We start from the raw sequence: 18064 nt of genomic DNA on the forward strand, positions 1-18064 counted from the left end.
AAAACAGGTTATTTTGTTCCAAGCTGATACTCCTTTTGCATTATTTTATTGTCTTTTGAGAGATGCTTGTCTTGTTTGCATTCAAACACTGAAGTGAATCTCCTGTTTTACTACATCTCATAACAGTGGAGGCCATTGGAGTATATTGAAAAATAAATGTAAGCTTTGTGTCATGGTGCAAATATGCAAATAATTAATTCAGAAAAACAATGAAATGATAAAATTTACTTATGAATTGAGAGCAAACGTCAGATTAAGGAGCAGGGAGAGAGCACTGTCTCTAGAGTAAATACAAAGGAGTGTATCTTGTTAAATATTTAATAGTTTGACTATTTAGTCGCTTGTGTAATTATTGTCCTAACTAAAACTATCATTACTACTCAAACTTTGGCTGCATTTTTTAGGAAAAGGGATGGACAGTTTCCAATGTACATAAAATCCTTCAAATCTTTCTGGTAACATGGATTGAACTTATATGAACATATATTATATATTTCAGAGTTCTTCCACTAAATAAAGTGTCTGAGTTAAAGATGCATAAGGCTACTTCTCACACAGCTTGTGGGTACTAGAAAGCATCTAGAAGTAAATAATTAAAAACGCCACTAACCAGAGATCATGTTATGTGACAAGAGTGAAAAGTACCCAGTGTTTTCTCAGCATCAGTGTTGAGAAGCAAATTAACAAGTCAGACAAAGAACGCATGATAATTATGGTTAATTAAGCACTTGATAAGTTTAGAGGAAAACTAATAAAAGAGTTCTGTGATCAGTTTTTTTATTAATTTGTATATAATTTTATGCCACTTTGACTCAGTAGTTCTACGTGTTGGAACGTCAGTCAAGAGACAACCAAAACAAACCTCAGGAACCCGATTTAAGATGAAGCATTACAATATGAACACATGAATGCAATTTTTTGTGAATTAATCAGGGGGATTTGGAACAGCTGTGAATGAGACACATAGGAAACCAGGTGCAGAAAAACAATCACTGATCTAAGTGGATAAACTACACACACAAACTGGGGCAACTGTGGCTCTATAGAGTAGTTGTCTTGCGATCGAAAGGTTGTAAGTTTGACTTCAGCTTCTTCCAGCCACATGTCGGTGTTCCTCTGGGCAAGGCACTTAACCCCAAACTGCCTACCGATCTGCGCATCGGTGTATCGGTGAAACTAAAGTAACAATAATTAACTCCGAAACATAAAAAACAATTTTAAAAAACCAAACACCTGAGGATCCTGACATCACCCATCTTGTTGCTCAAGACATTAAATCCTAGATTTATTCAAAGTTCTAAAAAACCTTTTGTGAAGGAATCGGCCAAGTTATATGATTTCTATCTGCTCCAAGAGAGAGGTTGAAGTTCTCTCCTTCCACATCTGTTCTGATCAAGTTGACCTCATGTCTGATTGGAAACATCAGTCACTCTCTCTTCCTCTGGGTCTCAGGCTCTCATTAAGCAAGCTGTCAAAAGGGGCCAGCTACTTATCTCGCGGTTGAAGGAGTCTGAGCAGTAGCCCTCAGAACTGGCCTTACTTTGAGACAGGAAAGGAAAAGACACTAGGTTCTGAGTGACAGACTTGGATATTTGGAGGAATGAGTCTTTGGGTCCTTTGCCAAGACAGACTATCAGTATAATAGCAGATAAAAGTAAGGAGCACTTTCCAGGAAAAATCAGCAGGAGATTCCCAATGGATTGGTAAGGAAACGCAGTCTGAAAGAAGTTTGTGCAAAAATGACTCATCTCAGGCTTTAAAAAACAAAATACAGACAGGTATTGATGAAGACAAAATGAAGAACTTTCCCAAAACAGTCTCAAAGGTTCAGATGATCAATCTACGCCTATAGGTGGCACTTCTTGCTTTGGGACAAGAGCACACACTGACATGATGTCAAGGTGAGTATAGCTTCAAAAGTGTCTCTCCCTTCAAAAAGTTTTGATATGTCAAACAAATTGCTAGAGAATGAAATAGCGGAGATGTTGGCAGAACTCACATTAATCCTTGAATAACATTCCTCAATAATCTTTAAGGAGAACCAGATGTTTTTCCCACAAAACCCCAAAAAATTATCAGAGGAACTTGGCCATTATAATACATGTTTTTACTGCCATTATTAATTCAAAGTCTCTGCTTTGGTTTGCTGCTCCTAATAGATGATGATTTAGCACTTTACTGCAGAAAATGGGACAAATAGCTACACTGCTATTTATCATACCTTTAACCTTGTTTTATGAACCCATTTGCTTTATATTCTTAAGATTCAACTAAAGTGGGGTCTGGATTTAATGGCTTAATGACAAAGCTTTTTTATAGTTTTTGATTCTGTCCAAATGTTTAATAGATTAAGAGCATTACCAAGTTCTATATGTTAAAAAAATCTATTTCACTTTGAATTTGTTCTGAGAAATGGATGGTTAGTATTAAGGTTTTACCTGTTTTTGTACTTTCAGTCCAAAAATCTTGAGTATTTTTATTTTTAATGAAAGATAATAACCTTAGATGTTAGATGTTTTCATCTTGCAATGTATCATTTGCTGGCAAGATTCAAAACTGCTAAACACCAGAAAAACAATTTCAAAACAATACAAGGCCTAATGATTGCATCATAGTGGATTCATTTCCTGACCTGCCACTTTATTAAGTGGCTAAAACCAGAAGAAGAAGATTCAGACTGACATTCATTAGACGAGCCCATTAATTAATTAGCAAAACGTCCAAAGAAATAAAAATGTAAATCTCTGTTTGACCCTATGTCTTCAAATGATGATTTGTGTTTACTTAAGGAAGAAGCAACTCAAACTCTTAAACCAAATCATGCCATGCTTGGTGAAAAGACGAAAGCCAGTGAGTTTTATAACACTATGGAAGAACTCTGGTCCATTCTTCTTTGCTGAATTGGGTTTAGTATGAAACCTTTCTTGTGTGCTTTGGTTCATTGTCAGTAAAGTCAATGAACTGATGGATGAACACGTTCCTCAGGGAATGTGAATGGAGAGCAACATTTATGGTTCCATCAGGTCAACGAATCTAATGATGAAACTGGGATGGGTCACCACTACCATTACTTGCATTTTCCCTGCAGTTACATCTATTTATCTGTTCTTTGATTTCTTTAAATCCAAACATAATATGTTGCTTCTTGCAACCTGTTTCATCCTGTCAGATGGGCTTTAATTAATTGATTTCTTGATTCAGTGAGTGTTGTGGTAATCAGGTCTGAATGTGGTGACTGAAAATTAACATGCTGGGCAAAATCTTTTCACACTGGGGTAGATTGTTTTGAATAGTCATTTGAGACATTGCAACTTTGGTACTTGTCATCAACACCTGTACATTGCAGGCTGCACCAGTGTTACAAAGGTTTTGCCTCAATGTTTCCAGTCAGTACAATCCTCAGCAAGTATCTGTCATTTTCCCAGAAGGGATCTGAGGTTTGTTTTCACACAACAATAGGTCAAAGTAATAATCAAACCAATTTGGTTCCTCAATTGAAAGAGAAATTGGAATCCTAAATCCTTTGGTATTTTTCAAACTGGCACCTGCATTTTGTTTACGCAGAAGCAACAAAGAGCAGCAACGTCACCAACCAGGTTTGTTTACCTGAGATAGGTCTGGCCTTCAGTCAGTGTCACACTGCAATCTGAAAGTGTGTGTTTTCCCCAACAGCGTTATTAGAGATGGTGGACAGATGGATTTACAGACAAAAGACAAGCATACACAAAAGAAAATGGTCATAAAAGTACAAAATATCAGTATGAAATCCACAAAAATGCTAAATATGTAGGATTTTTTTTCTAAAACATACACTTTGCATCTCTAAATAGTGAAATGAAAAATTAAGTAATTGTCATTTTTAAATTTTTGTTGCATTATTACAAAACTATGTTCTAACATGAGTCGTGTTCCAACTCTATGCATCACAATTTAAGTAATTTTGCTCAAAATAGATCCACACAATCCATCAACATATTGCCCTGTATGACTTCCAATGAAAATTGTAACAAAAATGTATACTTTTACTCTCGTTTTTCTGTACCATTCATTAGTTTTCCCTCTATTTGTCCGTTCATTGTGCAGAAAACCCAATATTCTCCAATCCATTTTCCTGCCCCTGTGGATACTTCACAGAAAATGTGATTTATTTTTATTTGGCGCCACGGTTCAACTCTGCTGTTGGGAGGACAAGTCGTTAGCAGTGAACCCAAGAGATGCAGAGGGGAATGAGAAAAACTAATAGAGCATGCAAATTATGTAAAATGATCTGAAGTTGTTGACACTTTGTACCAGCTTACACTCGAACAAACATGTTTTTCCTTTCAGTCTCTGCTGTTCCTTGCCTTAAGGAATCCATCAGCTGGTTTTGTTAAATGTACCATATAATGAGATAATAAGATTACTTTTATTACAAAATATGGTAACAAACCCAACCTAATGTACTGTAATCCTTGTTTATATGATTTCACTTGGCCTGCTTTTCTTGGTCAGTAATACCTCCATGTTTAAGAGATAAGAATATCATAATTAAATTCACCTTAATATTAAATAATGTTGCAAACTTGAATGGTATTTAAGGAATGTTAAAACTCAATGTCATCTAGAGGTAAAACAACAAAACAAAGCTATTCATTGTCCCTTTATGAGGAATCACCACTGAAGTTAATCTAAACATGATTTCTCTAAACAAGCCAGTTGTAACTACAGTTGATGACTAAATATTGTTGGATTGACAATTTTTGCTGTGCTGTTTTGGTCTGGATGAAAAATTGCAAACTGGCCAACAGTTTGACTTTCACTGCTATCTTGGGGAAGAGCTTAATTGCTGCTCTGCATATGGAGTGTCTAATAAAAAAAAAAGAAACACAAAGTCGTTCTCATGTATACTAAGGGCAACGTTAATTAATCACACAGGTTTAGATAAGGTGTTTTCCTTCATCTCAACACCCATCAGTAATCTGATCTACGGACTCTAAGAACCCTTCCTTTTTAATTAAAGGACGGCCAGGAACAGGCAGAGTTTAAGCATTCTGTTTCTTTATCCATGCCAGAAGTGAACTGACTGCAACTGGTGTCTAATTAAATAAATACCTAACAGTATTTGTGTTTGAAAATGTATTTCTCGTGTAGCAAATTGGAATTATTTTACATACAAACTTTTTATAACAAGTAAATGTCTACAGATTAACGAAGCCAGTGATGCTCATTTGCATTCATTTATATTTATGTTGCAGGATTTTCGTGATGAGCGCCACAAAATGGATCAAGGGGTTTGCGTTGCTTTGATATTACAACTCACTGATTGTCACTGTGTTTCGAATGCAAATACAGATTTCTGCTTTTGCATGTGGCCGCGAGTGCCTTCAAACAACGTTGACCCCTCCCCTTTATCTGTGCACTGCACTGTTTGTGGCGAGGTCAATTAGTGCAGCGGTAGGTATCATACGTATTTCACTATAAATACTCATCAGCTAATAAAATTGTCATCACAGTCATAAAACAGAAACACTGTGCTTTTTGAAAACATAAAGGTAAGACTTAAGACAAAATACACTGGTATGTGATTGCCTTAATTTGGATGGTGCAACGTATCAGATGACGTTTCTGTGCAGAATCCAGAACAGACAGGCCCTTGTGACCTTGTCCATCTCCCAGTTGTTGCATACAGACCTGAAGCCCTGGTGGCTACAAAGAGGATTAGCTGTTTTTAACAAAGGTAAAGCAGAATGTAAGAACAATGTTGCACTGAAACAGAGCTCTAATATTTCGCTCCAACACGCTATTAGGAGTGGAAATCAGTGGAGGTCAGGGTTTGATGTGTCAAATCAGCTCTTGGAGCCAATGCGTCTCTTGCAGCTATGGTCATTAGGTATGAAGAGTTGATGGATAACGAATTGTACAGCTGCACTGAACATCTCACTGAGAAATGCTATTTATGTCCACCAGTTATGACCTTTAATCACCCTCACTCTGTCTTTGGGAGTGATTCAGCTGCTAAAACATTCATGGTTCTTGCAGGATGAGTCCAGCTAAAGAAAGGGAGGGAAGGTAGTACATCAGATGTAACGGATTTTTAAGATTACTTCCAGCTGCTGTTGATGTACTTTGGAGTTACAGAAGAGGAACCTTTCCTTCTTAGTTACAGCAAAGCTATATTTAATTTAGAAGACTCTGAAGGTGACAATTTTCTATCAAGTTTTGATTCACTGGCAATCTTACAAAGTTTTAAGGCTTCCAGTAATATTCAAGCATTCAAGGCGGAAAAGTTTAGCAAATAGTCTGAGAAGTTTGGATGCTACTGTTTGGAGAAATTTTCAGAACCTGTGCAAAGTATTCTGAAGAAATTATATCATTCTAGACTGCTGCAAATAGGAGTTTATGTTTCCTTTCAATGTAGTGATGAGAATAAGTCATGGAGGAAGATAGTCCCGTTTTATTACCATTTTAATGACTAACAGCTAATTTTTACTACAAAAAACAATTATGTCACTCCAGCGGTGGGGGGCAGAGTTATGCTTGCTCAGCTGGTATTTGTGGTTTACGCAGCTATTTAGGGCCTAAGTAGCTCCATAAAAATTATCTTTCTTCAAAGAATAATGACATTTCTCTGAGTGCAGCTGTTTTAAAATAGCAAAAGTTCTTTTTGGCCTCCTGAGAAAAATGTATCTGTTCAGAAAAGATAAAATCGAAGGAGTTACTGACTGCAATTAAGGCTCTGAATGGTTGAGAGGTTTCAACGAAACCCGTTCACCAGGAAAATAAATGAAAATGAATCTGCCTGTATTTATTGTTTGTGGTTTGTGGAAAAGGTAATATAGATGTTTACTGAATTAGAATGTCCTAAAGTAATAAAAATATTTATTTTAAAGAGGTCATAACATTGTAATGAAATATTTCTGGGTGGTAAAGATGTTTTTCTTCTTTCAACTGGATCCAACAGCACTTAGGTTATTTTCTTAGTTGACACTGAAGTGATTATGCAGAGACTTCTGAATAATTAAATACTGATGATATGGACTTTTTAAGATAATCTTAATAATTTATTATCCTTCTGACCTTTAGGTCTGGGTCACCTACTGAAAGTACTGATGTACAGGCATTTGTGCAAAAACCTTTGACATTACTTTTGATATTAAACATCTATTTATTGGGAAAATTTCAAGTTGACTGTCCTATGAAAGCTGCGATGCTACATGATGCTTTGGACATGCTCTGTGCTGGAATAATCTTTTTTTTTAAAACAGCTCAGCAATTTAATAATTTTTCCTCATGATTAAAAAATAAACTCTTTCCTTTTTGAAAAATAAATAAATAAAAAATACTTAATTAATGTTATATGGCAGCTGTGTTCTTCAACTCTCTAAGAACACTTTTTGAACTCAGGCGTATAAATAAAGTCAAAACAAGAAAGCTCTGGTATCCAGATGTACAACAAACCATCTGTGATAACCCAACTGGTTCAGACGTAGCAGACTGAATTGTGCCTTTGCGCTTTCACTAATAGAAAGATACATGAAATTTGGAAGTTTTTTACTTGGATTTACATTTGGAGTTAAGTTTGAAAAAATGTGGCCACACGTTCTAAATATGACGACAACTAAAACCACATAATAAGGCACATGTGACATACAAACCATTTCACAAACGGGTACATTTCTGCATGTGAAACACATAATAAAACCTTCTGACTGTAATTCCCACATTCTTTCTACATGCAGCATTTTTTCTACACTTATTTCCAACTTTTTGTTTTCACGTTTAAGGTTTTTAGATTTAAGTTTTGGCTTCTAAAAGTCTGAGCAAGTAAATTAATATAAATCAAACTCACATTTTTTTATTTTTTTGCCAAAGATCCAAAACACATAACTTTTTGCTGAATCTAATTTGTTTCAGTGTTGCTGTCGTCATTTTCAAACAATAACATGTACGTAGTTTTCCCCAAATTTGCAATGTGAGTTTTTTTTATATCCTGCATACAGAGTAATTTAAAATGCTTTATAGGAAAAACAAAAGAATAGAGATTAGCCACAAAAGAACAATAAATCAAATGTACAAAATACCCACTGAAACCACAGCATATGTCAAATTGTAAGCTGAGACTAACAGTTACACACATGCATTGTAGAGGTAGAAAAGAATGACTCATTTTACAATAGATACCCAAAACAGCAATTCAGATCGACATTATTCAGGCCTCTCGTGAGCTGGAGTGTGAGGAGTGCATGGATGAATGGGCATAATGAATGAGACAGCAGTCAAATGAAACATCCAACTAAATGATGCTGTGGGTGGTCTCTGTCTCATACCTCCATATTTTCGTCTGTTGTCCTGACTGATAAACTCTGGATTTAAATGAACTTCTTTAAACAGATTATACCACTGAACTGTGCGAATAACAATGAGCTGTTTGCCGTTCTGATAGTTTCCTCCCATTTTGTTTCGCTTCATTTGTTTTTTCTCTGTGATAATAGGCAGCAATTTCAAACGTTCATTTTTCTGACAATTGAAAAATCCAAAATAGCATAAGTATGAGGTTTTGTACATTTCACGACCAAACTATTGTCGCTGGATGTTACTTCCTGAAGTAGTTCTCGTATTATTTTTTTTCCACTTTGGGGCAAATATCATTCTCGAGCGTTCCTGTTTGTCTTGCAGCCTCGCCTGCCTCCTATTGAGGACCAGAAAGCTGCATGATTGCATCATTATGCAAGACTATTTCAGCAATAAGTCTTGGTGTTAAGAAAGTAGGATTACATCACTTTTAGTTTTTGAAAACACTTTCACTTTGGATTTATGTAATAGTACTTCTTTAGGGATAAAAAAAAATCTAAAATGAGATATGTTTGGGAAGGGGGAGGAAGTGGGGAATCAGAGTATCATTGTCACAGATATTTCTGTCTCCTACAACCATCGAAAAACATGAACGCCTGTTGTTGGCACACCTGTCCTCCAATATGACCAATTCAAGAATTACGTGAGTACAAACAACAGATGGATGGAATTAGAGATTATATTTTCATTTATTGGTGTATTCGTTTATTTAATTTATGGTCTGAACTCTTATTTTTTATCATACTTTTTATACTTCCTCATCTCAAAAGTAGACATATAATCTTTATAACCCAATTAGCATTCAGCTGTTCACTGCGGTCAGTTCAGTGAGTTATGTGTTAACATATTGATGTTTTTGAAGAGGATTGCATGCTAGTTATGATGGAAAAGATGTTGGTTAAATTCTTAAAATCTTTTACACAACGTATGAGCCTCTCTGTGGATCACTAGTTGGAACTCATAACTTTGTAACATACTGTATTCTGTCCTTTTTAAAATTTTCCTTAGCAGAAATTTGATTGCAAGTTACAACAGTGTCAGAATGACCAGATAAATCTTGTGATAAAGAATGAAACCACTGTGATGTCATGGATATGTTCTAATCTTCAGGAATAGTAATGTTCTTAGTTGCAGATTTATCCTTTTGTGTGTGCGTGTGTGTGTGTGTGTGTGTGTGTGTGTGTGTGTGTGTGTGTGTGTGTGTGTGTGTGTGTGTGTGTGTGTGCGTGTGTGTGTGTGTGTGTGTGTGTGTGTGTAGGTGTGTGTGTGTGTGTGTGTGTGTGTGTGTGTGTGTGTGTGTGTGTGCGTGCGTGTGTGTGTGTGTGTGTGTGCGTGTGATGGTGTGCGGGTGTGTGCGTGTGTGTGGGTGTGTGTGTGTGTGCGTGTGTGTGTGTGTGTGTGTGTGACATTACATAATACTGCGTTAAGAGCAGGATTTTGTAGCCAGTGCTTCCCACCCCCCAAAAATCATTCATAACTTGTAGAACAGAAAATGACCAGATTTGATTTGAATGAAGATTAAAGTTGAAGGATTTATTTCACCCGTTGTGTAAATCCAATCAGAGCTAGAAAAACTGAGGTCTAAACCATGAGCAACACTGTTGATCTGTTCAAGCTTCACTAAATGCTCTTTTGGGCAATAAATTTCTTATTTTTGGCACTTTTTAATTATGAGTATGTTCAGTAGCTTTGCGAGATGACACACAAAGGAACAATTTATAAAGGTTTTCAATAAGCATTTGATCAAACACAACAATTTAGTTTTTTTATTTTGCTTTTAGAGTAATGACTTATTCCTTTCTTTTTGGTCAATTTTGGCTCTCTGCATAACAATTCCTTTAACAGCTATATTGTTGTTGTTCATATTTGCATTTTACACAAAAACATACATGACTTGTGGGGTCGAGAAGGTAAAATACATCCAAAGGTTTGTTTCTATTTAACTCAATAAATTGAATTTGAATGAGGCTCACTGGAAAAAAGTTGTTCTAAATTGTCTTTTGGACATTGTCACATTGTCGTTTTGTACAATGAATGAAAATATAATTTTTCAACTGCAGCTAAATGTGCAGAGTAATAAAGACATTGAACACAAGTGGGAAACATTTAGACAGGAGGTCCAGCTAACTAAGTAAAAAAAAATTAAAAGGGTAAATATGATTGATAACCTTAGCAGCATTCTACATAAAGTCTCACTTAATATTGTACAACTTTCAGGATAAATATGTTGACAAAGTAATTTATATTGTTCAATTTATTCTGTTTTTCTGTCCATTTTTAGAATTACTCACTGATTTTTTTAAGGCCAACAAAAGCTACACTAGTGCTGTAATAAGTATCTGTTTTGGATTAGCAGCCACCTCGGCTGAGATTTTTATCTCCCAGATCCTCGTTATAAAAAGCCAGAGAATCCAGACAGTCATCAGCACAAAGAGAGAAGAGACTCTTATTGTGCACACATAACATCCCTTCCACTCTCCGACATAATTAGGTTGTCAGTTTTTCATTTCATAAGTATTGCTTCCTCTTTTTTTTTTTTCAAAAAAACCTATCCTTCAGTGGGTGAGATTATGTTTTCACAATATTACTGGTGAACTGTCTTTCTAAAAAGTAAACCACTGGAAAAATAAAAGTTAATATGAAGTAACCTCGCTGAAAAGCCAGATATTTTTTGTATCACCTGGAACTGATGGAATAAATTTAACACAATCCCTACATTTGCCACATTGCATTGAATGCATCCAGGTTAGTTGCTAAATTTCTCTAACTGTGAGGTTGCATAAGAAAATATTTTGCCCGTGTTCCTGCTGCTCTCACTGAAACGAGACTCTGTAGACGCAGAATGACTGAGACAGTAAGCATATCACTGCCAAGGCTGGCTGATTCCAGCCTACATTTGATAAATTAAATGAGAAAGCAATCTCTGCGCTATTAGTTAGTTAGTTAGTTAGTTAGTTAAACTTTATTGTCATATTGCATACACAAGGTGAATACAAAACGAAATTTCGTTGCATACAGCTCAAGACAGTAAATATGTATCTAAATATTATGTTCTTTCTGCCAGTGTGTCTCTTTCTCACTCAAGCTGGACTTATCACATTCGTGAAAGCTAAGCAGGTAGGAAAGCATAAGTGTGAAGGGGAAGTTACTTTTTCGTCTTTATGCTTCCTTTTCGGGACACATATAAGTTTGCAGTTAAAATGAAAATTCATGTAGTTTTCTCAGTCGTTTATTACCAGGTTTACTTCCCTTCATTTGTTTCACTGACTGAACTATAAGGACAAAGGGAGACGTACTTCTGAAAATAATAATAAAAAATAACTGTTAAACTTTCATTTACATTGTTTCTCATAACTCTAACATTTAGCATATTCTCAATCTCTTTAAGATCCACAAATTTACACTCATTCACAAACACTTGTGTTTGAGAAATACGTATTTCATTTGATTAAAGTGATTTAATCTCCAAATCTCTTGGTCATTACCATGCCAATAAAAGTAGAATAAAAAGCTTTAACAGTGAGAACATTTTATGGTTTTATTTTTATCTACATTCACTGCTATGACGTATAAAGAGAAATTAAATATTATTTATTTCATCCAAATTTCAGAAGTTACTCATTCCTCTATGTTGCTTTGGCAAGTCAAATTAATCACTAGAAATATAATTGAAAGTCTGAAACTATGGATCAGTCTTTCTAACTGTGGAGCAGCTACCCTGTTTAATAGAATAAAGTAATAACTGCGAGGAGTCAGAGTGGAGGAGTACTTGTATGATCTACATTTTCAAAAATATTTTCCATCATTTTAACTGGAAAGCAAAAATTGTCAACTCAGAGAGAGCATTATTTGTCCTTTACTATTCTCTATTCACACTCACCTGCGACAGACTGGCGACGTGTCCAGGGTGACCCCGCCTCTCGCCCGGAACTTTAGCTGGAGATCGGCACCAGCAACCCTCCCGACCCCACTAAGGGACAAGGGTGTAAAGAAAATGGATGGATGGATATTCACACTCACTAAATAGTATTTCAGTCTAAATCTAAGCTGTATATACCATGATTTTATTTAATGTGATATTTGTCAAATTTCTGTAAAAACAACTATTTTAAGATAGACTGAAGATTTTGTGTGCTGGAACAGACCTGTGTCCAATACAAAGTTGACCCTAAAAAAGTGTTATGTAAATATCACAGCACGAAAGAATACAAAGATAATAGTTGATTTCACTGCACACATTTAGAGGTATAAAAGTAAAGGAGACGGAATAGAAACACATGCTACATTTTTTTGGATTTTTTTTATTTTGAAAACCAAGTATCTTTCTCCTTTTACTTCACAGTCAGACTTCCATAAATGATTTAAAGGTTTTCTCCATCTGTCCCTTGGATATACCTCCAAGGGACAGATGGAGAAAACCTGCAAGGTCACAGGGACCTTGCATGTTCAAGGTCACAGGGAGACTTGGACTCTGTTGGAGTTTTAAATTTTACCCAGTTGCTAAAGTTTGACGTAATGTAGCTTAGCATAAATTCCTCATGATAAAGCTTGTTCACTTTTTCCGTTGCCATTGACAAACTGCAGGCAGACTACCACTCTAAAACAGCTCAGGAAATTGACGTCATTTTGCACAACTTCTTCTCTTCACTGTTTGGCCCGGTTGAAATCCTTCCAGAAAAATTAAGTTCAAAAGGAGAAAACGCATTAAGTCCTGAAGGAAGATTAGAATTTAGCAGAATTGCAAACGGAGACGAGAAAACATAAGGAAAACGTAAGATTTTTTTTTTACATTAATAAATTTAATAAACATATATCCTCTCTATAGCTTACTGATTTAAACATTCTTAAAACATTCTTATTGCAACAACTGAGTAAAGATGTGATAAAAAAAAAATCTATATTCATCCTATTATGCTGCAGTGATTCAAACGAGAAACACACTGGTGACACATGTGATGTGTCTTCCTTTTTGTCAGAACAGAAGAAATGTGAGGCAGGAGTTTGGGAAACCAAAGTACGGCCAACAACTGGAATAAGAGCAACAACTGTCTTACATAATACCTCTTTAATGCCTCCGAGGGAGTTCACAGCCACTCTGCTTATTTTTAACAAGTCTTCAGTGTGTAAGCAATGACAAGCACCACACAAATACATATGTATACAGACAGTTTCTTTCTGCCACTCATTTATGGTTTTTGTTGTACAGAAATAGCAAAGGGTCAGAAAACATGTTCAGTACTGCAAGGTAGAATTTACCCCCTAAATGATTCTATCTTTGCATTTTCTTTCACTCATAAATCTGAATCAAGAGCAGCAGCTCCATTCCCAATATTTGTGCACACAAAAAAAGGCTTCTGTCCTGCTTTGCTCTCAATTAAGACATTCAACAAAGGGGAATACAAACTTTTTCTGATTATATGTCAGAGAGACAGTGTTTAGGAAGACATTGGGTCCGTGTTTCTTCCTAAACACAGACATTTGCTATTTGCTTTTTTGTGTTTGCAAATGGCGCCTTCTAGCGGTGACCTAGTAGAAGTAGAAACAGTTTGTGTCTAGGATGTGTGGGGTCTGCAGAGATTTTAGCTGCCTTTTTCTAGACGATAGACCAGTGCAAGTTCTGCATGACAGAGCTGCTGGGCAGAAGATGACCATCAAGTCCTTGCAAAAAAAATAAATTAAAGTGTTTTGTATATCCCGTAGACTACACAAAATATAGTCTATGGGTTACATTTTTTGCATTTTGTGAAATAAAACTTCACAACATGGACAGAAAAAAAACATCCCATTGTCTAAAAAAGTTTATATTTTTCAAATGGAAACAGATACTCTTTGAGAAACTGTTTCTTTAATAAACTGAAATGCCTCTCATGCTGTTAGCATGTCAGCTTAATTTATATGTATTTATTCCTCTCTTAGCAGCTCTCAGGTCGTGCTGTGATGATTGCTTAGTGTAATTGCGCGAGCAGCGGTCTTTGTGATTTCTTCCTTTGCACTGCAAACATTACCTGATACTATGAATTGTTCAAAACATCTTTTAAAAGCCTTCAGTCTTGATTGGAGGGGAGGAGTTATGTGGCCCTGAGACTTGAGAGAACAAACATAAAAATGAAATGCTTTAAGTCCAGGGGAGCTGAAATGTCAAATTGTCATGCGATGTCTGAGAGCTCTGAGGAAGCCGGCTGTTCTAACCTACCTGGTCCCCAGCGGTACGGCTGCTGAGTCAAGCTCCACTCTTGACACAAACAAGAGCAAACATCCATCCATCCATTTTGAGCGCCCGCTTATCCTGCTCAGGGTCAAAAAGGACTGCAGCATCTCCCAACTCACAAAGTCTGAGTGAGATGTTTCAAACAGGAGCTGCTGACAATGAATAAACAAAAACCACCCCAGGGGCTGTTTGATACTGCTGATTATTATATATTTAACTGATGCTGATGAGTGCATTTAAATCCTTGCGGTCTCGTGATATTGGGAAATTCATCCAAAATCTAATAACTGCGTGTCTGAATGGAGCAACAAATATCAGCATTGATCAGAAGAAAACTGCAACACATCACAAAATGATTAAATTTGTCACTAGATAGTTACTTGAAGATTGTATTATGTGCTATTTTCTAACACAGTCAATTGTTTTAGTTATAAAAATTCTGTATAAATCAAATATAACTTTGACTTCACAATTTAACGTCTTTAAATGGAGCCTCTGTCTATTAAAATATGGCAACTCCTGTTCTTTCCGACGCTCCTCCTTCAGTGTGCCTTCACAACATTTATCATTATGCCTTTAAAGAATCGTTCTTAGGAGCTGTGGACTGAGAAGTAGTTTGTAAAACGAGTTCAGCAGACTTGCAGTTCCACCAGGTGTTTGCCAATTGCTGCTACTGCTGCTGCTAGTCTGGAGGAGCTGAGGGGAAGGGGGCTCTGTGAGGTGGAGGATTGGCTGGAGGCTATAGCTCCAAGGAGGAGTTTTGTGGAAATATGAGGCGCTTTGTGAGAGCACCTCTGAATGGTTGCCATGGGAGATTACAGGACGCCACAAACATGAGCGAAAGAATCAAATCAACACTCCAGGTATGAATTTGATGAAGGAATAAAAGAGCATGATATAAAACTGAAAAATATTGATTTCACATAACACCCACCCCCTTTCACTGAAGTGGCACATTTAACACTATTTTTAGGCAGTCGTTGGTCATTTCCATTACCCGTAAGCAGTCATGTTGTCGCGCTGGCAAGAGAGAGGGTTTGTAAACTCACAGTCATTTGCCACTGCTGTCTGAACAGATGATGGCCACAGGTTCTCCAGCTTCCTGCTGGGGACGGGTCTGTGTCTGAAAACCCCTGAGGCACACACAGAACCATGTGGGTTGAGCCGCATTACTCACCAGCCACCAGTTCAGGAAACACAGACAAGCGCTCAAACTGTTTCCAGTCCCTTGCTGAAAAGCTTGATTATCATGGTGGCTGAAAAGCTGAACTGGTCCACGAAGACTCCCCTTCACTGAAAGGTCTCTGTCTGTCTTCATTCTGTCTTTATTTTGTCACTAAAAGAGTTCACACCCTGGAAATCTGCTTGTCACATCACACGTCAGCTGATCTGACCCTGTCTCACCTGTGGTTTCTCAGTTTGAAGTATTCTGACAGTGGCAGAGAATAAACTCAAGCATCTTGCTATGCTGGGTATTTTAGGATCACAGAAACAGGCCGGCGGCGGTAAGTTCAAGCAGATGTGTTTAGCTAGTTCCCTGATAAAACGTTCCCTGCCTCACCTCGTTTGAAAAATCCCTCTTTTCATAAAAGTTGACCCAGATTTCTATAGTGTTCAAAAACATAATCATTTTAGACATCTGTAAGAAATAGTTGCCTCTGGGTATGTCTTTGACAAAAAATCTCAGAATTCAAAAATATCCGACTTTAAAAACTAACACAAAGAAACAAGCTTTCCGCTGGGAGAACGTTTATGTTCTCTGGCTTGTGGTTCGACATTTCATCTTTAAGCTTGTTACTGATCTAGACGCCGACATTGTTTCCTCCCTTCTCTCTACACTGGAAAGCCTAATTTCCATTTATATTGCCACTCAATGATCAGAGTCACCCTTGGTGAGGTTACTATTGGGAACTCCCCTGACACAGCAGAAAGGTTCCTCACTCTTTCAGCACTGCTGACACGTTTTACCAAGATGACTCCTCCTGGGTTAACTGGATGTCAGAAGGATTGTAGAGTTTACAGGAATGCAGCATCTGAGAATAAATGTGTGTTTAAAGATAGTAAAGCGGGGGGGCAAATTAAATGTGACGCGATCAAGAACCAAAACCTAGGTATTTTACCAGAAAGCACAGAATTAGTAAAGCATGTTTGAATTGTGTCACTTTAAGATGATCTTGATTTTATATCTATCATCATGTCATTTATTGAAATCTCACCCTTTCATAATAAAAAAAAAACTGTTCTTTCTTTCACCTTGTTACTGAGACCAAAATAAAAAATGTCAGTGCAGAGATTTTACTGACATCGTCACAACTCACATGAAATATGTAGACAAAGTCAAATTGTAAGATTTCAGGTCTAACACTGAAATCTTACAATTTCAGTGTTAGATTTCACTGAAATCTAACACTGAATGTCTTGCTGACATTAACCAATAAATCATTACTCTTTAAACTTTATGTTTAATAATATAAAGTTACCCAATTTTTAAAGAGCAATCAGTAATACTTTTAGAACAAATTGATATCAATAATGATTTATTGGTTAATGTCAAGTTGTCATAACAAAGACATTTTTAATAATGTCAACTTTGTATTAAAAGTGTCATAATTTACCGAATGACGCTTTATGACAACAGTCATAAATATTCATGAAGGCTTATTCATGTTCATGACATGTGTTATGCCATGTTTATGAAAGTGTCATGTCAGTCTTATTCACCCCCCTTCAAATAAAGTGTTACCAAATACTTTTTCATAGCAGCCTGTAAACAATTCCATTATTTGTAATTGGACATTGTTCATGTTCACCGTAAGTATGTGTGTGTCTTTGTACTGAAGGTTTTGTCGTGTTGGATGAATCTTGACAGAATAGTGATACGTTTAACTAAACATAACTAGCTCCCATTTAATTTGTCACACTAAATGAAGAAATACAAAGCAAGCATGCTGACTCAACAAGGGTTTGTGGGGAAAATTCATGGTCAAGTTGAAGAAGTTTATTTGGTCTGGTATTCACCCCCCTGTATATATAATTAAATATCAGAGTTTATATGCATAAACCAGTTAATCAAATGCATTGACCTAATGTTGGCAAATGTGAACATCCTTATTAAGAAAACCCTTCTTCACGGATTGTGGGGAAACAATTGTTGCCACCAATCCAAGTGTGATGGGTTACAAAGCCATTTCAGAACAATTTTGAGTCCATCAGTCAACTTTCAAGATCAACTTCAAATGTAAAACATTTAGATAAACTTCCAATCCTCTCAGGACAGGACATGGAGGCAGGCTCACTCTGAGGTCAGAGCGCTTATTGTGCTGCAAAACAAAACAAAACAAAAAGTGCATCTCTGACTCAGTTCAATACAATTAAACATTTCAAGAATCTCGTGTGAATGCTTTTATTGGCAAAAAATCTTTAGTCACTTAAATAGAGGTTCATAAAAAGTTGAAGGAAACTAAATAGTTCAGGGCAACATCACTAAAATAAAAGAACTTATCATTTCAATCCATGTTTGTACAG

Source organism: Poecilia reticulata, chromosome 4 (assembly GCF_904066995.2).
Source record: "Poecilia reticulata chromosome 4, P_reticulata-male-v2, whole genome shotgun sequence".
NCBI lineage: Eukaryota > Metazoa > Chordata > Actinopteri > Cyprinodontiformes > Poeciliidae > Poecilia > Poecilia reticulata.